This window comes from Cinclus cinclus, chromosome 10 (assembly GCF_963662255.1).
Source record: "Cinclus cinclus chromosome 10, bCinCin1.1, whole genome shotgun sequence".
NCBI classification, from domain to species: domain Eukaryota; kingdom Metazoa; phylum Chordata; class Aves; order Passeriformes; family Cinclidae; genus Cinclus; species Cinclus cinclus.
This window is the reverse complement of record NC_085055.1, coordinates 25,701,440-25,724,056: the sequence shown is the minus strand read 5'-3', so window position 1 is coordinate 25,724,056 and position 22,617 is coordinate 25,701,440. Positions and strand designations below refer to the sequence as shown.

At 37.9% G+C, this 22,617-nt stretch overlaps 1 protein-coding gene across 2 annotated transcripts in view; it reads right to left on the bottom strand.

Annotated features, from left to right (window-relative positions):
- CLSTN2 (calsyntenin 2) overlaps nt 1-22,104 on the bottom strand; it is a 185,512-nt gene extending 163,408 nt beyond the window's left edge. For both annotated transcript variants that reach the window (XM_062498932.1, XM_062498933.1), the window contains exon 1: nt 21,987-22,104. The gene's annotated coding sequence lies outside the window, so the exon portion shown is untranslated. The remainder of the gene's footprint in view (nt 1-21,986) is intronic.
- Nucleotides 22,105-22,617: the final 513 nt, after the last annotated feature.

Genomic DNA, 22,617 nt, shown 5'->3' with positions numbered 1-22,617 from the left:
CAACTCCCCAACTAGTCTCAATTAATTTCAGGAAGAGTTAAGAAAAACTGTAATGGTTAGCCAAGAAAATATATCTGAAGTATAAGACAACATAAAAAAATAGAAAATAAAACATTATGAAAGATATTATTTAAGTCTATTCATAGGAAATTACTTTAGCTACAGTTAAGAGGTAATTACAAATCTGAATAAAGCACACATATTGCACTAACAAAGCCTGAGACTCTGACACTTAGCTACAACCAAGGTCAGGAAATAGCCTGGATGAGTTCTGAACCTGGACCTGAAAGTTTTTGCCCCAGGGAGTGGTTTACAGGGCTTCTCATGGCACCAGGAATTCACTACTGTGCTCCCTCTTCCTGCCTTACAATGACCTGTTTCTAAAATGACCCAGTTTCTTATCATCCTGCATTAGACCTTTAATTGCTCAGTGTGTGCCTTCCAACAGCAGCTCAGTGCAGCATCCAGCCAGCCCTTATTCATCACTACCTGTTCACTTCTTCTTTCTGGTCAGCTACCACCACTGACACAGGGTCTGGCTCTTAGGGAAACATGCCTGAAGTAAACACTCCATATAATTCAGAAACTTCTTCAAATCAAAGGCAGTAATGCTGCAAATCCCATTCTCTAAAGTCCAGATAAATGTAAGAAATTCCAGAATTGCCGGGTACTAACTGCCATCCTAAGGATAACATCCCTGTTACAGAGCTTATAGTCTTTTGTCTTTATTACTCCCCATCTTAAATCCTGCAGGGTAACCACTTGTGATTCTGGCAGGATCTGTTTGAACCTTGCTCTGTTCCTCACCAAGTCTCAGCACATACTGAGAAGGAATCATCCTCCTCTTCGCAGTGCAGTGATTTTCAACAACACACAGAAAATTGATCCGTGTCTTGAAAAAAAACAAAACCTTCGGACCTCAACAACTACCAGTTTTCAAAAGAGCTGACTGAAATGCAAACTGTAGAGAGAGATCAAAATTTCCTTGTACATGTGGCTGGACATTCCTGCATCTCCCTGCCCACTCGCTCATTTCCTGAAAAATTCTGCTTCTCAGAGCAGGAGCTGCCAATGCAATCCATTTTGTCATCAAATGATGGACACTTTGGTCACCAGGGTAAGAGGTACCTATACTGTGATCCCTCCTCTAATTTAGAGAAAAAAATCTACGAGTAAATCAGAATTCAGGCAGATATATATTTGCCCTGATGTCAGGCGGAGTTCTTTGCTATTGGCAGACATTCCTTTGCATGGAGCATAATTCTTCAGCACACAAAAAGGAAGGGAAATAGAAAGCTTTGCAGAATAAATGCCAATCATCAATTGACTTGTCAAGCTGAAGTGCTCAAATCCAGTCCTATAACCCAGTGCCTCCTTTGGCAGAGATCCATCATTCTACCCTCAGAAAAAAACTCATTCTAAACAACATCTGGAGACCCAGTGGACCAGCAGCAAATACAGCACCTTTCAAATAGGATACCAAGCTGTTCTCACTTTGGAAGGCCTAAAAATAGACATTTAAAGATTCTGACCCTTGAAAAATAAGCCCAGTGAAGTTGATGTGCTCAGTTACACAGGGTGCCAAGAGCACACCATGCCAAAGATTACTACTGCCAGAAGCCTCTCTCTGAATACTGAAAACTCCAGACCTTTCTCATCTTTAAAGACCTCAACAGATTTAACTGAGTATACCTGAGAATGACCCAAAGCTACCAGAGGAAACTGTATCTCAGACACAGTCAAGAATCTGGAGGCATACCTCGCAAACAGAGCACAGAGCACTCACCAGTTGATGGTTTTAGTATCAGGGAATTAACAGTAAAATACCTGTAAGCACAATATTTATTTTTGGAAAACTGAGGCAAAACTTAATGTTCAAGGTATGTACTGTGTTATTGATAAGCTTGTGCAGGCAAAGAGATTTTAACTTTAAAGTTGCAAAGAAAATACCTGATGTGGCTTTTTTTTTCCTATATACATTTCTATTTGGTTAAAGTATTCCAGGAAGTTTGTCCTGAAAACACGGGCCCTTCAAAAAAACAAATTAGCAGCTCCTCTTATGGAATGACAAAATGGGACCAATACAACAAACAAAACAGAAGACAATTACATTAAAATTAGATTACTCACTAGAGAAAAACAGTGTAGATGAAGACATACATGAGATTTTATAAACTTCTAAAACAGAAGAATAGTATCCATTTAAGAACAATCAGTTACATGTTAAAATATCCAAACAGTCTTTCTTAATGCTGTATATTTTTGGCTGTGTGTCATCTGGGAAACTAGAAAAAAAAACTGAGAGAAAGATTGTTTGTTTTTTTTTCTGCTTGCCATTTCTTGTGATGCACTGACAATGTTTTCCATGAAAAAAAACCTTGGTAAAACAGTGACACTTCAAACTGCTATTTCTGTTCTTGTCATGGAAACTGCATTGCTTGACACCACACTGGAGGCTCTCTGCCATATGATTTTTAACCCTCTAATAGGGTGGATTTCAAATACTTCATAAAATAACCAGATCCTGGCTCAAAGGGATAATAAGGAACTATTTACTCCAACTGTATCTGTAAGCAAATATATTTCTAACCCAAACCGTTTTCAACATCTATGTAAAAGTTTCTAATGACAGAAACACCAAAAGCTCCTAATTCCCCATATTTAATAGTTCATGATAGTTCACATCACAGGATCTCATAAAATAAATAGCAATGGAACAGAAGTTCTCTTGCTGCAATTTCGAAGTACGGCTCTTGGTTCTAGTCCTGGCAAGCAAAGAAGCATATTCCTACCTTCCTCTTACCAACCCTTTCATGCACCTGAAAACTCCTTTGTTCCAGCAGTCCCCTCTTCAAGAGATCAAATAACCAACATTCCTTCTAAGGTCCCTCCTTGGGATCTCTGCCTCTGCTTCCTACAGTGTAGCATGGCTCCCTGTGTGTGTGTGTACAGAAGAGAGCTGCTAATTATTAATGGGCATAGCAAGAAGTCAGGAATCCCCATGCTTGCACACACAAGGAAAGGTGCAATGGCTGTAAAATCCAATTAATAAAAGCAGTCTTTTCACATTGTATCTTCTTTGTGAAAATTATTTGAAGATAGTCAAAAGTGAGCCACACCACATTTAATTCATTTAAAGACCCTCTGAAGAGCTACCAAGGGACTTTTTCTTGGCCTAAGATCATCTAATAACAGGCAAGGATGGGGCCAAGCAAGGTTCAGCCAGTAGAACCAGTGGCCTACATGAGGAGCACAGGTACTTGATAATTTATGATCTTGAAATCAGCGTTAATTTTCAGGCACATGAAAGTTATACAACAGTTGTATGGCAAGAAGGAGCAAAGTTATCCTCGAGATTCAAGACCAATGGCAATTTCAACAGGATGCTTGTACCTCCAGGTCATTTCTGTACACTCTTCTTAATTAAATTCCTGGTAATTGAATGAGATTGATGTAATCAGGAATGCTTGATTGGTTGTATCTGCCTGTCTTTACAAAAAAGATTTCCCTGATTCCAAATATGACTGTGCTGGAATCTGTTTTCTTTGGATACATTGGTATTTCAGCCAAGTGCCACCAAAGAGATGTACAACAAAGGAGAACCTTTGCCACTTCTGGTGAGCATTTCATCCTGTGTACAATTCATTGCACTCCCAGAGTTGTTTGTGGGAAGATGTAAACCTTGTGATAACAAAAACACAGCAGTCCTGATAACAATCCCCTCATCTGCTTTTGACTTCATTATTTTTCCAATCCCACAAATTCATTTCAGAGACAAGTTTAAAGAAGGATTTTTATGCACTGGCATTTGCTCTTAACTTCAGCAGCTCAGTAATTCCTCATTTACGTAGCTGTTGGAAAAACATTAACTCTGAAAGAACTGTATAAAATTTGGAATTGGATTTTCTTTTCCAATAACAACAAAGTACCATTTTCACAGATTACTGTAACTGATTATTTTATAACCTGCTCATTTGTGGCCAACTATGAAATCCTTTGCAACCAGTATATTTTTGATTGAACTGCAACACTAAACATTTTAATTCAATGTTTTAGAGTTTTAGACAACAAAACAATTACAAAAGGAAAGCTTTATTTAATGCAAAAGGGAAAAATTATTTTTGTGTAGGTATAAAGGAGTTGGTTGATTACAAGTATTCTTACTAGGTATGATATAAATTCACCCATAGTAGGTCAAAACCTGCAAGTTTCTAACTAAACTCAGTAACCAAAAAAATAATTTCTGCATTACTAAAACGTGTCTAGAGTGTATTAATATTACAGCTATCAGTTCTTAAATGGATGCACAATTATATACCTTTATTTTGTACTGAGGCACTTAATACTCTGAGAACTGACAAAATGGATTTATAATACCTATTACTTTTTGACATATCTCATCCATATAGTTTATGTACAAATACTCAATGCTATTGATTACTTAATGAAAGCATTTATATGAATGTTCAGAAATATCCTAGAGTTAAGGACCTCAGCTATACATTTCATGAGGACGAATGTGTCCAGTTGTAAATCCATCTGCATCGCTTCACACACTCCATACATAAAACTGAAATTATGAACCAATAAAGTCAATAAAATTTGCTCTGTCAAATTTCTAGCAAGATTGAATACACACATTTAAACAGTAATAATTCCTGGAAGCATTTTAAGCAAATAGATATATAAAGAGCTAATGCAGAGAGTACCTAGAGGACCTAGTTCAAGTAAGTGAAATTCATTTGATTCTCTGCATGCATGAGAAGGTCAAGATAAGACTACATAAGATTATATAAAGGTACAAAGTTTATTGGCTGTGTGCAAATGTCACTTCAAAACAAAAGAGAAAGAAAAGCAGTATGTTTAAAGAATTCTCCTTGGTACCTTTCAAGGAATAAGGAACCTCACCTTTCCAACCCCTGAAAGAACTACAAAAATCTAAGTATAAAAGCAAAGAAATCAGCATCTTCAACTTTGGTATTTTTTAATTTCAGAAAAGTGAGTCCAGTGTGTTCTGAACATTTATTTATATATCTACATGAATATTAAAAAAAGAAAGACCCACCTACAATGAAGTTGAGATATAAAATATCTGTAATCTCAACTCAGACACTAAAAGATAAGAAATGGTAGAGCAAAACTCTGGGTGTTTAAAGCTTCTCCTCTGTTTTAATGCTTTTATTATTATCCATTGTTCACTTTTTTCCAGCAGCATTGGTATGTTCGGGATCCTACTCCTTATTCAAATTAAGAATGCTAATCATACTGAATTTTGATTAATGCTTTCCAGGGTTTATTCTGATGATGGTTATACTCCTATGTTGGCAGCTTGATAGATATTGCCATGCACATTTAAGTAAAATAATTAACTGAACTGATTTTCCTCCCCTCTGAAAATAATTTTGTTTATAAGCTTGCTCCCCTCAAATGTGAGCCATAAATGGAAGCATTCCATTCATCAAAAAAGAATGGCCGCTATGAATTGTAAAATTAAATATTTAGACATCTTTGTAGAATGGATTAAATGTCAAATGTGTCATCTAATACCATGAAATATCTATTAAAAATACATTTGATAGTAGATATTTTCTCATAACACTAAAAATCTGGGAAACAAAAAAATCTTAGAGTATTGCCAAATTGAAAACCATGCATAATTCAGCACTCAAATTGAATTTTAATCTTTTAATAATGCTTGGGGAAATATTTTATACTTATGAAAACGAAGGGAGATAAAGAACATTACAAACCAAATAAGTGGCTTTATGTTCAGGCAGAAATGATACAATAGCTAATAGAAATAGGTTATTTGAAGCAGTCAGAGGAACTGAAAGCACCCAGGACATTACAGATTCACATCCAAGTTCACAGGACTGTTGAAGGAAATTAAAAAATATGGTATGAGGAACTCAGGGAACTTTTCATCCTAAAAGGGAACAGTGAAGCCTGTTAAGAGTTTAAACAGAGGAGAAGATGAAAGCAGCAGCTGCCCATCAGCAGAGGCTGCTGCCCTTTGTTCTGATGATGCTTGGAGTCCTCTCTTGGGACAACTCCCCTCCCTGCACTGACTTATTGCTGCCTCCTCGAGTGCCCAGGGGCACAAACCACTGCTCTCCAGTAAAATCCTGCTTGTCCTCCCTACCCAAGGACTAAGATGGTTCTCAGTCTGAGAGCTGAGAGGGACAGCACCTCCAAAATGACTGCCTTTTGGATTGGTGAAAGGGTCATCACCACCACCACCACAAAGCAATCAAACAGCATTACAGCTGGTGTCAGCACCAAGAAGAATCCAACAGAAAGATTCTGGTATGACATTCAGAACTGGCATGACATTCACTCTGTAAAAACATAGAATTTCTTTAGGGATGTGATAGAGGTGCTCTTCTTAAATTTACAGCTACTGATTACCTAACATGAGTCAAACTCCCACAGAACCATCCTAGGATACATGTAAAGGGCTATTTGACTCGAGTAATCCCTCACAGCTGGTCAATAGGTCTACAACAAGATATTTGTAAAACAAACAAACAAACAAACAAACAAAAAAAAGAAACAGCAGTTTCACTACCCCATCCCCTTCAAAACTCTGTGAAAACACCTGTTCTACAGGATGTTCTTTTCTTGTTCCTCCTCAATTTTTGAAATTTGGAATTTGTTATTTCCTTAGGTACTTTGGTACTGTAGTCTTGAGCTTATATCCAAAGTAATTCCTCAGCATGTCAGGTAAATTTTTAGCAGTAGGGAAGAGCATCTACCCCTTCTGCAAATTTCAGGCCCATGTGTCTTTGAGGACAAGAAACGCGCAAATGAACTTTTTATATAAATTGAGTCTTTGGGAAGAGCTGGGAAGTCTATTTTGGTGTGCCCCAGAGGGCTGAGCTAAGCATTTAAATACTGGTTTGTAGTGAACAATGAACTTCCAAACCATCCATGCCTGCAGCTGCCACTCATCTTGATGCAAATCCCAGCTCAGACTTTCTTGGATATTACTGCTGGATGCAGCAGATGGTTGCACACTCAGAATTGGCAATTAGTAATGAGAAGAAAACACAGAGGGGGGAAGAAAAAAACCAAAAACAACAAAAAACAAACAAAAAAACCCCCCACAAAACAAACAAACAAAAAAACAAAAACAAAAACAAAGAAAAAAAAATAAAAGGTTGCTTCTCCTGACAGTTATTTTTGCTCATTTTCAGCCACATTGAAGATTCTGCTCTCCTGGTAGTGATAAAGATTGCCTGCTTTTTCTGCAGCAGTTGATTAATTTTGCTTTATAGGTAACTGGATTTTGTTTGATATCAATTTGTCAATTTTTCAATTCTTCAAGGGTAGAAATTAGGACGATAAGGTCCATCAGGAAGGTTAGTCCCTATTTGCTGAGCACACGAAGAAGGTTATGTGTTCAAAATATAGCATTTTTACAGGGGAGACTGGGAAAAAAGGCAAGGAACTGCTGTCATCATTTCACTGAAAGAAATGGAAAGTAGATCCAGGACTTGAATCATCATTAACAGAGCAGTGGGTTCAAATAGCTCTTCAATATTTAATTCTGTATGTATAATTTTACATCCATTATACTTTTGATATTTGCAGATCTAACAGTCATTTATTTGGTGCAATAACATGGCCATAATCATTAAATAAATGATGAAGTACTATTCCAAGAAAATCAGAGGAGGAGGGAAGGTGGTTGGGAATTCTTGGCTGTTTCTATTTCTCAGTAGCAGGTGAATGAATGGTCAGCTTTCCCCAAACAGCACTATTTTGTGTCACACACTTCACATACACCAAAAATGAACACTGACATATTTTATCATTATCAGGTTTTCCTCATTAGTGTCAAAAACATGGAACTTGTTTTATTTATCAAAAGTAATTGCTTCCCCTTGGAAACCAAGAGACATGTTATTGAAATCAGCCCCAGGACTGAGCTATTGCAGCTGTCAATTGCAGCTATTGCAACTCTTTCAAGCAATCAGATCTATTAACAAGAATAAATTTAAAAATACACATTTCCTACCCTGGTCTCTGAAAAAAAGGGATTCACTGACATCACAGAATGTAGCCTATTATTCTTGTCAGTCACATAATAAATATGAAACCATTAAATAATTTTCTGACTATCAGAAATGCCTTCAAAAGGGCTTTTTAAAACAAAGCTCCTTTCTTGATTAAAAGGTATAGTAAACGAGAAAAAATACTGGGCCAGACCCATGTGTGTCTTATTGGGCCAGACTCATATTGCCTTCAGTCTTTTAGCAGAGCAGTGGTAACTTATTGTAGATGAAAATCTGACTTATCATTTCAAACTGATCGTGTCCATTTTCTTAATAAACCAGAGCTAATCTATTAAGTGCACAAATGGCCTCTGGACTATTCCAATGCCAAGAATAAACAGTGTGTCTTCATTAAAAGCTTTCTGAAAATCATTCAGAAGAAGGAAGCAGCAGAAAGCAGAAACTGCCAATAGGTTCAGCCCTGACACGAGTCATCCTCTTCAGATGTGTGTCAGTGCAAGTCAAAGGTTGTAATGTCAGTGATGAGATCATTATTAGATCAGAAATCCTGTGACAATTGCAGCACTGTTGGCAAGAGAAATAAAAAAGACAGGAACCATACCATAAATACATTTATTTGTGGCGCAGTAGAAAAGGCATCCTCCACTTAACTTTTAAATCCTACAAATTAAATTAAAATGGTATTTCCATTGCCTGTGATTAAGCCCACTTAGAAAAAGACAGAAATAGACAAAGCCTTTGTGTATAACCTCTTGGACGTCTCTGCTGAGGTGCACAAATAATGAATAGCTGAGAATTCTCTGTCCCCTGCAGGAAGGCCTCAGGCCTAGCACATGGAGCATTGCAGGTTGCATTTTCTTGACCTAATGCACTCATTATCTGGAATAATTTGAGAGAAAACAACACATGAGAATTTTGTCTTTAAGTTATATATCAAGTACAGACTGTGATAAACAAAATAGCAAGAAATCTGAAATTAAATGCCTATGAAGTGAGACAATTGAAGAATTGCAATAAGCCATGAGAGGCAAAAAGCTCCCTCTCAGGACTGAGCTATATCCTTTGAATGTCCACAGCAAATAAAATTAAACATTCTGAGGGTCTTAAGTTGCTAAGAACTTTTCCTTCAAGGAGATGACAGACATACATCCTGTATTCTGACCAGTTTGAACAGGGCCCTGAAACTGAAGCAAGCATGCTTTTGGAAGATGGGAGAAGCCACCCTTCCAAACCAAAAGGAAGCATGAGGCAGAAAAAGTTCAAACTAATGTTGGAAAATGAAGGAGGAGGACTGCACACATTACAGTCATCAGGGCTGTACAGGGAGCAGGAACAGCAGCAATTCTATTAATAACAGCCATTTATTTCAACAGATTCCTCCACTGATGTTGATGGACACCAAATGATGAATGGTAATCAACTTGGGCACTTCTTAAGTGACTGTCCAAAGTCTGTGGCAGATGAAAGAATTAAATTTTGATTCTGAAGTCCTCTGGGATCTAATTCCTTCTAAGAGCAATTACAGATACGTACCCTGGCTCAAGGAAGAATATATATGAATTTATAATTCTTAAATTAAGAACAAAATGAGTGTATGGGAAAACTGGCTGCCAGGTGAGGTGGAAACACCAGCTATCAGTCAATTAAGGTTTGCTGACAACTAATGGAAGAAAGGGAACAGTCCTCTCCCTCCTTTTCTCAGTTGTTTCCATTGTCATCATCAAAACAGCACATAGCAGCTTAAGTGCAGAACGCTGAAATATTAATTCCTCTACCCTAGTTTTGTGCTCTGTGCACCCTCCTGAAGTGTGCTAAGTTACTTATTTTGGTTGCCTGATAAAAAATTGATCAATTCTGACCAGTGCAAACCTCCTAAAAAGCCTGGTTTTACTCAAGCGGCTACTGAAGAGCCAGCACAATGTGAGCGGCTTTGGTGCACTCAGAAGGCAGAAAACCACAGTGGAGTATCACAAACCCAATGGTTTTCAATAAATCACAGGAAAAGACAGTAGTTCTTTCTTCATATGCAAAATACTATCGAGTCTGAACATTTCTTGAGATGAAGACAAACTCAGAATAAATATTATGACTGTAGCAGTCACAGAACTACCTGAAATGCTCAGCATGTCTCTCCTTCTGTGTATTTAGGCTTCTGTTTCTGAGAGTTTATCTACTGACTTATCAATCTCCAAAGTTAATTATAAGCCAACATCAAGACACCCTATTTCAACACTTTAAATTACTTCCCATTACTTTTGGGAAACAATGACTCAGCTTTCTTTTTTTTCATTCAAAGCTGAACCTTCATTTTTAAAATCTACATTCTCTTCTGATGTTTGAATTTTTACTTCTTTATAATAGGAACAGAGTTTAAAATCTCCCATTTTCATAATAAAAGTACCCCAGAATGAACTAATAAATATTTGATGTTATTTATGTATGATTTAAACTTGCAATCTGAATGTAAGTCAGTATCTTCTACAATTACAATTCAAGACTGAGTGTAGGAACTAAATTCATCTTCGGTATAGCAATTTCAAAAACCCCTAGGAAGCTGGATGGTATTTTAAACAATGTGTGTTATTTAAGCAAAGTAGCTGTACTTCAGTCCTTTATTCTGGGTCAGAGACCAATTCACACAGAAATTGCACTATGGGCAAAATGTTACTGAAAATTCAGATTAAGTTTAATGACAATGCAAATTTAAGCACTACCTTAGCTGCACCATGGCAGTGCTGTCCTTCCAGAAAGTGCTTGCTGAAAACCCCAAATACACCCAGCCTGTGGCTACAGATGGCTCACTTGATTGTCTAGTGCCCCTCCTCCAGTGTTATCTTAAACCTCAGTAAACTTTCATGTGCTGAGGCAGCTTAAGACATGGCAAAATAATTAACAATACATTTTAGGAGGGTCTATAGCTTTCTGATTTCAGGGTTTATTTAATACATTTAAATACATTACATGCATTTTCTGAATTTTGTTTTGTTTGGTTGGTTGGCTTTTTTTTGTTTTTCTTGAGTTTTTTACTCCAACCATTTTCTCACTGTTCTGAGAAACTGTCCTGTTTTCTGTTTATCACCTCTCAGGAAGTCAGGCCACCACCTCTAGACCTGCAGTCACAGCATCACGACAGACACATGTGGAAGTGTTCGTCCCTGACTGTTCATTCCTTCTCTTCTCTGAAGATACCATGATACTGAAATAAAAAACTTAAAACTGCAAAGGGGGGTTATTTCTACATATAATTCTGCTCAGCAAAGCCACAGTCACTAGCAAGAAAAGTTCTAACCAAATTAACTTTTCCCTGTATGTAAAACCACACCAAGCAAATGAACTACATGGGGACTCAGGAGAACGCTGTGATTTTTCTGCTGTGCTTTCACATGCAGCATAGAAAAAGCACTTTGCAGTAAACAGTAGGCAGGGCCTTTTACTTCAGTCTTGCAGATTAAAGCAAAGGACTGTTTTGTTCTCAGTCCATCAACTCAGCCCCACACCCAGCAGCCCTTGGCTTCTGCTGTGCCACTGATTATCTGCCATATGTGGCACATCCTATAGCAGCACCCCCAGAGAGATGGACCGAAATCAACACTGTTGTGTTTTGTAAAGGGCACTGAAAAACAGACAGATGGCAACAGCTGGGGCAAATTCCATTCAAGGAAGCACTTTTTAGTCAAAAATTTTATACAAATTGTATGGGGCTTTTCATTGCACATGATTTCTCTTTCATTGCACATGATTCCCACTGCCTTTCATGCTGCTGTTCTAGCAGGCAGCTGCCACATAGCAGGCAGCTCCCTCACACAAGGACAGACTGCAGCAGAAATGGGCAAGCATCCATCTGAGCTGACAGAGCTGCAGAATTTTGCCCCTTTGCTCTGTCGAGTTTTAGTGAAGTGCTGCAGAGGTGAAGCCCTGGGAGAAGAGGCCGTGCAGAAACACAGCTCCCAGCTCCAGGGAAGCTGCCAGTGGGGATATAGAAGCTTTGCTGTCCTAACTAATGTGTTCTAGTCCAAAAGCATCTAAAAGCTGATGTTAAATTGCTGTCATCCTTTCAATTCTAGCATGCCTATTAATTACAGTGTTATACTGAATTTCATTTCTGTACTCTGGATTCCACACCACATACAACACTCATTGCTCCTGCCTTCATTCATGACTTTTTTCATTAGCACACCTGGAAGTTCTCCAAGGCAGGCAGCGGTAAGGAGCAGAAGTCTTGTCAGAACTATCCATTAAATCTGTCACAGGCACTAACAAATCAATCGAGTACCAATGAGCCTTTCAGAAATGTTTTTGAGCAGCTGGTTAAAAAGGGACCCACCTGACTTGAAAACTTTCAGCAACAACAAAACACACTAGGCCTGACATGTTGTGGTTATTATATCCACTGCTGCAGAATTACAGTTACTTAAATTTCTTTATCATGTGACAGGAGTAAGTTAATTTTAAATGCTGGAACTAAAATTAAATTTAATTAATTAAATAATCGTAAAGGAAATTAGTTAAATTTAAGTGCAGTTTCTTATGGAGATGAATTCCTATAACAGGTTGGCAATTGCTCTCACTTCTAAATCCAAATTATTTTTCTGTTATTTTAAACTTTATATAAAGGGCAAGTAAGTTACAGTACATTATGATTTTTAAAAAACAAGAAAAAAACAGAAATTTAAAAATGAAATTTTAAAAGGTTATGTAGGTTTGTTTTGCAGTCTGTTTATATCACCATGGTAATTGCACACCAACTGGAGTCACAGTCAATGAAGTAACCAAAAAACAATCACTTCCAAGAACTGGTTCTTTTGCTCTCAGTCTTTGTATAATTTTCTAAACTTCAAACAAGAGACAGTGCTGTTAGTGAGGGAAACTGGCCTATGATGTGACATGCTTTATTACAAAAACAGTGTAAGGCATGTGTTTGCATGGATACAAAGTGCAGACTCTGGTTAATTGTGCCCAAAAGCTGCTACTACACCACAGAAGTTTTACAGTAACGTGCATCATAAATACCTATAACACATATGTCTATATTTCATACCTACCCACATTGTCTGTTCACACCCTCCTGGGTTTTCAGAAAGCACCGAATGTCTCAGGCTCAGGGCTGTGGAAGGGGGTGACAAATCAATGAAATCCTTGAGACTGACACAAGACATTGGGGGCAGGCGGAGAGTGAGAACCCCAGAGTGGGACCTCCAAGAAAAGGATCATGGCACCCAGGAGATGGCTGGAGCTGTGTGGATAGGATTGGGTGCCCATCTTCATCAGCCCAGCGTGTCCTCCTTAATTAACCTGGCCTGAGCCAATTAGCTGGGCAGCTTCAGTGTTTGCCACCAGGGCAGGAGCAGAGTCTCTGTCGAGCCTGGGAGTGGCAGAGTGTGTGATACTGCAAAAACCTAACACAAATGATATATTGTTTTCTCAAAACATTCTGAACTCTACTGTGTTTATGTCCATCCCCACCACGATGGAGGCAACAAACCAAAAAAAATCTAATATATTGCCTCCACTGTCCTTTCTACACTGCCATTTAGTCTGAGAAACAAGAGTCACCCTGACATCAGATAACATTTAAAACAATATAAAGACTTGGTCCATTTAATTTGGAAGCATTGGACTTCATTTATAAATGGAGAGGTTGTTTCCAAATTACTGAACAAAATTGCTGTGTGCCAGTCAGGTGTCATTGTCACATCCCCTATGAACACACCTGTATCAAAAATGGTAATGGAACAGAAAACAGCTGAGAACAGCAAATCCTCCTCGTGCTTGGGGCTGCACTCAGAGATGCTCAGCACTCCACAGTCACTGAGATAAAAGCACTTGGGAGAGGTTTGTCATAATATAAACGCACTGAAAAAGGGACAGTGGAGGAAACCACAGGCCAGGAGAACAAATTGGTTTAATCAGTTTCACACAGCCAGAAACAGGAGAATCGAGCAGAAAATCAATGACCTAAAGCACCTGTCCAGGGTTTGAATTCTTTATATTCTTCTTTCCCTTCCTGCATCATCAAAGTAGCATCACATGCATTTTTTTGGGGGGCTAACAAGCAAAGGGATCAACAGCACTTTCAGGCTATTGGGAGTGTTTGTTCTTGTCCAGAAAAATAAATTCTTTTCAGTTGAGTGGAAAAAAGCAGGTTTAAAGAAAACTGGGGGTTCTTATCTGTTTTGTCCACAAGAGACCTGCTGACCAATAAGCATAAGGAGCTCTAAAGAATAAATAATTACATATTCAGGCTGTTGTTTTAAAATGTTTTTAAGATTTAGAAACCATTACCAGCAAGTGATATGTCCCTGCTGCTTCACACTAACTCAAGCAGTTCCAATCTGAGGAACACATTTTCAAGTATTTTGATTTTATTTTTAAAGCAAGCTGGAATCCTGCAGCACCAATTCTGTTGCAGTAAACTTTTAGGTGGCAAATATTCTAATTCCATTTGTTGCATTACCAATACTTCCTGGTATTATACGTTGTTTTTGTAAGTCTGTATAAAGAATGCTGCATGCTTTGATTTTTGATTTTCATCATCATTCACCTAGGAACATGACAACACAGGAACTCACACATAAAAGGAAGTATTTATATAAAGGAGAGAGATATAATTGAATTAATGGGTGGACCACACATGGAATGAAAGTGTGAAGAAAGATATTAGAGTAGAATTTGCATTATTTGACTCAGTTTGTTCCTTCTTTTGAGTCCTCACACTGCTCCTTCAGCCCTCCCTCTGAGGGTCCCTCCTGTTATTGTAATAATGGAAGAAAAGATGGGTCCAGATTTTGGATTCTTGTGTTCAGACACACTGGAGAGCAGAAGTGAGCAGCTCAAGTTAGAACTTGAGTAATTCAAATTCAAATAATGAAGAGTATCTAACTACACAAGATGAGAATATGTCCCAGGGTATCATTCTTGTTTCCCTCAACTGGGTCACTGTAAATTTTCATGGCTTGGGGTTATGCTTGCTAGCATAATTTAAAAAATAATTTCCTTTATATCAATAAATGTTAGAAAATGTCCATTTCTACCTGAAATTGTAAAAACCTAAGCAGTTATGATTTCCACTGCAGACTTAATGGTGAGGGATAACTAGAGTGGTTCTACATTTTTCAGCTGCTCACATTTACTTTAATACATGAGTGTGTTCAGACCTCATGTAACTCTCCATGTATCACTCAAACCCTAAAAAGAGAACTATTCCTCATCCTTTTTACACCTCCAAACAGATGAGTTTCCTATGTTGTCTTTCCTTTGACTTTCAGAATTTGAAATCCTTGAGGAACCATCTCTGATTTTAGAGAATGTCTAAAAAGTGTAGAAAATACTTTTAACTACATAGTAAAAATCACATCACAAAAGCAAGTTACAGTCTTAATCCACACAAAAATATTTCACTGCGGGAAAAAAGTAGTGCCTCAACAGAATAAATACTTCCTGTATCTTTTAAAGTATTTTGTTGAAACTAAAAAGGTAATGGCTATAGTTCATTTAAATAAATGACTTCATATTTCAGCTGCAGATTCAGGCACATTGCTCACAGTGTATTTTTTAATTATAAGCAATGGCTCTCATACAGCAAGGCTTCATTAGTTTCAAAGGAGCGTGACACAAAATCTACATCCATCTTCACAGCATAACAGCAGCAACAAATTTTTGGATCTATAGGACTAGCAATTCCAGTACTCCCCACTCTTGTGTTCTGAATAACACAGAAGTTTAACAACTCTCACTATTTTCCTTACACCTTCAGTGACAACCTGTTTTAACTAAAAATTCTTTTACTTAAATGGTTATTTAGTACACTTCAGGATTATAAAATGCCACATTCTGTCCCTGTCCTGTTGTGTAGGGTTGCAATCCACTATAATATCCTGCCCATTTTTCTAAAGATCAAGACTTGTACATAAAGAAAACTACTCAAAAGCAGTTCAAATGTATCTCAAATCACTATTTTCCATAAGTAGTTTTAAAAGTCCAAGGGGATATCATCAGACTGAAATTAGTTGGCTATTTTCCTTGCTTCTTTCTATCTTGAAGTAATTTAACATATTTAGTTGTAATGAAGTATCTCAACATTCCCATTCATTATTGGTTTTATCTGTTAGGTGAAACTTGCATTCACTCCCCTGCATGTAATTCTCATTTTCTCCCTAGCCCCTTCCTCCTGCAATGAAGACCCCTCAGCAGCCACTAAAGGCTCCATGAGAACAGCCCAAATCCTTGACCCTTTAGTCTTCTTTGGACACACTGATGTCACCGACTGTTACTTCACAGCTGTAAAAATGACTAAGAAGGGCAATCACAGAAAATAACCAAACCCTAAAGTCCTCAAACCCCTCATCTCTGAGCTTCAGGGACTAACAGAGGTCACTGTGAGAGTGACTGGTTTTTCGGTGCAGTCTAAATCTGAAACCTGAGCATGTTTGTCACTGTTTACTGGAGGATAAGCAGCATCCCTTAAGTCAAAAACAGCATTAATTGTGCTATTACCAATCTTTTATTTTACCTTAGAATAGGATCACTGTGAAGAGATCCTTTATTTGCCTTTGAAGGCTAAAATCTTAACTAATTAAGCTACAGTAATAAAAAAGCTAGAAATTAAAAATAATTTTAAAAAATTCTTGTGAACAACTGCAACACTCCATGGCTTTGCCTGCACTTCGTATTTTTTGATCATGCCTCGTTTTCACCTAGAAATATTTAACACAAATGAATTCTGGGCATCCTAAACTGACTTGTGTTCTAAGTCTGGCTGACAGTGAGTAGAAACGATAATATTTAGAATGACAATTTTAAAATAACTTTTGTACTTTTAATGTTGTACCAAAAGGATAGTTGCTGTTATTAATGCCACTGCTTATCAATACAAACAAACAAACAAACAAACAAGGGGGCTGGACAGCTTCACACTCTGAAGCAGAGAAATAGGATTTTGTGTTCAGCTCCTGGGTGTAAGTGGGCTGACAAGTGCTGGATTTTTTGTGGTGCAGCTGAGAATACACACTCCTCTGAACTGCTAAAATAAAAAAGCCTATTTGGAGAGTTTGTGGTTGCAGCTTGTAGATCAGTGAATATTCAGGCATCCTTCCTGGCTGTTTTTATGGCCTCCTTATTCTTTACAGTGCTTTTAGCACAGCCAAAATACAGTCAGAGACTGGGACTCCATCTGCCCAGAAGGCACGAGCTGAAACTGCTTCTGAGACATGATTAGTTGTCTGGGGAGAGCCAGACCTCTGATCTTGCTAAGAAAGACTCTCTATAATTTATCAAGAGCATAAAAGTAGCTCAAGATGTAATGGTACACCCTGGTACAACTACCCAGCTCAGCCTCACTGGGACACAAGGCACTCAAATGTGACTCTACCAGCCCAGAAGTGGGGGCACAGTGACAAGTTTGGCTCTTCTCTTCCAGGGTGAGAAAGGACATCCATCACCTCACTGCCCTGAATGTTACCTCCAGGTTTTCTGCTTCAGAAAACACCACAAACAGCAGAAACTCCCTCCACACCAGGCTGTTTAGGATGCTGTTTAGTGCTTTTAGGGAGTAAAATAAAAGGCTTCTGCACAAAAAGAGTGGGAATGATCTGCCCTGCCCTGTGGAAAAGGATGGGCTAATGGGCTAAAACCACTGTACAGAAAGTTCTGACCAAGCTTCATGAAAAACCAGGAGCATGGTGAAGGCATGCAATAGATCACCCAGGGAAGCTGTTCCATCTCTGCCACTACAGGTCTGTAAGATTAGGACAGAAAACTATTTCTCAGGAATGACAAGGGTCCTACCTTGGGCAGGAGTATGGACTGGTGACATCCTGAAGTTCCTTTCAGATCTATTTTTGCACAGCATTGCTGATGAAACATAGTTGCTGTTACTGGAATGCAGATAGATGCCTCTTCCGAAATCGTTCCCTAATTTCACAGCATTTTGTGAGGGACAGAATCCTAACGAACTGATTCAGTAGATCCCACCTTGTTTCCAGCCAAACTACTCCTAAGCCTGAAAGTCAAACCCTGGAAGTGGTAACCAGCCTCCCCACCAGAAAGGGAGCTGACTGTTGCATGGCTGTGCCAGTCGGTGTAAATTGAATTAAACTTACATTCCTTCTTTTGGGTACATTTTATCAGATTTTTTAAAATGGAGATTGCTCCTATGGATGTCCTTAAATCACCTAAGTCCATTTTGCAGCTATACAATGCTTACAGGGTTTTTATTGTGCGTTTTGTAGAGGTTTATTTTTTGGGAGGTATTTTTTGGCCAAGGGGAGGGGAGGAGGGTCAGGAAATGTCTCTGATACCCTGCAAAAGTCTCCAGGATACCATGGTGAGTTTAGTTATTTTAAAGGTCTCTAGTATTTCAACACCAGTCTGTGGAAATCCTTATTGGGCCAGGACTTGAAAAACTGAAATATGGAAAACTGCTGATCCTGAACCTTCTCACACTTAAAAAGTTATGCTGGCATTTTCAAGCTTTCCCTCAAAACTAGGAGAAAAAAAATATAATTGCATAAAAAGAGAAAGTGAGGTATGCTTATATCACAATAATTTTAAGAACCAGGACATTACATATTCTTCAATTATTCACAATAAATTCATTAGATAAAGAGACACCAAAAGCCATTCATTGCAATCTTGTGAAAGTCTTCATGCTCCAGTTATGAAAAATTCTGATTACATTTGACAGCCAGCATTTTCACAGGCACATTTAGTCTCTCCTTAGTCCTTCCTGGAAACACAGACCTGTTGGGAAGGTAACTGCACAGAAGACTCCTTTTTCTCCAGTCATCACCCTTGATGTTAAACATTAGAAATAGGTGGGGAAAAAAAGTGCAGAATACAGAAATTTTCTCTTGTGACCACTCAGGTTTGATGTGCACCATAATGTGTGCACTCCTAGAAGGGGTTGACAACTTACCTTAGTAGCCATGGGGTTGAAAAAAGGCAGAGGTATTAGGAGAAATGTTCAAGTTTCCATAAGTAAGTGAAAACCAAAACACTGTTTGCAGCTTGGAGTAGGCCTGTCCTACAAGTAACATTTAAACTAAAAAAAAAATGAGATCATGGCAATGGGTACAGAAATGGTATTGAAGCACTAAGGGCAGATAAGAATCACAAAATAGCAAATGCCTCTTAACAGCTTAGTTCTGCTTAGCAACAAAGCAGTTACCTGGTGAAAAATTATTTTCCCAGGTGAAAAATATGAAAAGCATGAGATACCTGTGCACCAGGGCAAGCAGCAAGGAGTAAGGTGGAAACACAAGGACTAAGTTAAGCACGTCCAAAAGAACTACACCCTCACTAGCAACATATGAATATGGAATAAGTAAGTGTAAGTTAGTAGATCAATGTATTAAATAAATAGGCATTCCCCCTACTGTGACCTCTCCAAGTGATAAGTCCCAAAATTTCCCTAAACCTGACACTGATGGAAGACAAGCACTTCAAAGGGAAGGCATTAAGAGCAGCAGGAAGATTTCACAGCTCACAGAACACCCATCCATGTCTCTGTACAGGTGTGCCCTGGAACATCAGCCTGGAGGGGAGCTGACACTGTGCCTTCTCTTCTGGCTCAGTTCTGGTCCTACAGAACTCCTTCCCATCTGCAGTGAACGGGTACATACATGGCAGCTGGGTTTTTGTTTTGTCTTTTTGTTTGCTTTGAGTGTTGGGGTTTGTTTTGGCTTGTTGGGAGGCTCTTTTGTCAATAGGTTTTGTGTGTGTTTTTAAAGTCAAATGTACACAAGTTCTACTGAAACAAAGTTTATTTCTCTAAGATAACACAAATCTCAATAGAAGAACAAACAAACTATAAACTATTAAAACTGTAAACTATTTCAGGGGTTGTTGCAGAGGAAGAAATCACAGAAATTTAGTCTTACTACAGTTTGCTCAAGGAGATCTCAGCAGACATTTCAGCACAGATCAGAATCTGCCCTGAAATATTCTTGAATCTGGGCTCATTAAAAAAATAACCAACCAACCAAACATGGAGAACTTTCCAAGTACTAGAATTTGTTTCTTCTCCAATAGTTGCATAGAATACTGAAAATATTAACAGCTGATGATAAAGGAACTGTTGGAGCTCTGATTCTCTGTTACAACTGAAGACTGATATATTATACAACTGGAATTTCCACATTTAAACAAAACATAGCCATAGAAGATATTCCACATTACCACACTACTAAATGTACAGCTAGTGAATATTGTTAATGTTGTACTTGTATCTGTTTCAGTTTTCTCCTACAAAATATATGATGCAAATTGAATTTTCCATTAAAACCTTTAATAAATTAATGATATTTTGAAATCAAATAAAAGTACATGGTATTAAAGCAAAAGATACAATGGAAATAGTAAATTCCGCCAACAATTTTAAAAGACAGGAGGCTTTTTAAAAAGTGCATAGAGGTTTTTCCAAAAACATAGGGAATGCAGGGCCATCAAGAGAATGAAGGGTTCAATCAGTACTATAATATTATGCTTGGACTGCAGATCATGAGGCCAAATATTACCAGGAAATGAACTATTAATATCAGGGAATACACAGAAATAATTTACCCTTGTAAGAAGTAGAGACTTCTCACAGTATAAATACTTCCAAACAATAAATGGAGAAGCTAAATTAAAACAACTGTTGACCAAAAGCCAGTCTGTCTGTGTAAGTTCAGTATTTCAAAAGATGATTTTCTACATGAGAAGTAAATCACTATTTAATGAAAAATGTGTTGATTCTCTCAATGTAAAAGCTGAAGGAAATAATTAGGCTAACAAATTCCCACTCAGCAGAGATTGCAGTGTCAGTGACAACAGCACTTGATCAACATCCCTGGAAGGATCCTAAGGGAATGCAAGCAAAAGAACCAAATCTAAGATGGAACACCCACAGTGATAGAAAAATTGAAAAAAGGAAAAAAAATGTCAACGGCATCTTTTCACTAGGAATTGATCCTCATGCAGCCAAGAATCGCTGGGCACCATAAGCAACAAACAGATCTTGATACTAAAATGGGGGTCAATATATAAAAACCATTTGGGAGCCCCAGTCTGGCAGGGTAGGAGCTGATGCCAGTGTAAGCTTTTTGGAAAACAGACTGAGAACAATTCTTCTGTTTGCAACATGCACTTGGACTTCTGCTTTCTGAACATGAGAATTCCTTGAGAACCAGGATACTTACCTTTAGCAGTTCCTTTCCTTAGAAAAGGTGAAGATTCTCAAGCAATACCATCTTTTTAACAACTGTACCATCTCAGGATCTTCAGAGCAGCTATCAAGATTTACTATTCTCCCTTTTCTTCAAAAAGTGTTTTTAATGAAAGAGGGAATTTAAGAGAAAACTTGCTTGACATGCAGAAGCCCCATATTCTGCTTAAGGGACTCAGGACAGAAAAGGTGTCAGGTAAAATGGACTTAATACAAATGCAAACTTGTATATGACATACATCTGTCATACAGCAACCTGAGCAAAAATGTTCAAAACCTCCATTCAATTTTGTGTCCAACTCTTCACAGTTATAAAATACTTACACAGTAAGATAAGATTTGAGCAACTTTAAATATTTGCCACATATTTTGTCCATAGCCAGGGAGAAGAACAGGAAGAGAGAAAGCAGGGGCTGTTACTGCTGAACAAAACTAATTATGTATTATTACTTTAGACAATTGCAATGATTCATTTCTATACAAGCAAATTCAAGTGTAATTGTATAATTACTGTGTTTTCATTAAAAATGTATCAATAGTGGGTGCCTGCTGTATTATTCTCCTTATTCTGTACTGCTTCACAACAAATCCTGTGTAGGAAACACTTCATTTCAGGATCTGTGGGTGAACAGCCAGGTCCTGAGTACCCAAGACACAACTTTTACATGTTTCCTTCAAATTACACCAGAAATTCCTTCCTTACAAATGCCAGTAAATACAAAATGCAGTCCACAGTCTCAAATGCTGCTGCTCATGTACATTCCTACCTGCAAAGGGAACAGGTGCATCTTTATCCAAAGCAACCAGGGGAGGGTCCAAAATCACAGTGTCATTGTTTTCAGTTATGATTCCATGGTACGACGTCTCAATCCAGGGTTTGTGTTTATTCACTAGAAAAGAAAAAGCCATGCCTAATTAATTTGGTTTGTGTTTCATATCCATTCAGCTCATTTTATCTATAAAGTGAAATTATTTAACAAACTTCCAATATTAATGGTATTACTCAAAAGTCACAAGCAAAATCCCCACAATCAATAGTCAAATATAAAAGAAAAATTACATCCACATTGTACTGCACTGATGAGAAAACCAACACTGGCAGACATCCCTCTAATTAAGACACCAAAATAAAAACGCAACTTGCAAAATATGTTTAATGTGTTCTCAACTGTTAGCCTAATTAGGTTCAGACACTTTTGAAGGAATGACTTTCAGTTGCAAAGCCTTGATGCAAGAGAAAGAGCATGCAGAGAAACCCAACTTGACAAAGCAGAATGGTGGGTGAGAACACTCCACTCTTGGTCACCTTCTCCTTTTGTATTTTCAGAACAATACCCACAATAACTTCTGTGTTCTGAGCACTGTAGAAAAAACAAACATCTTACATTTTAATCACTG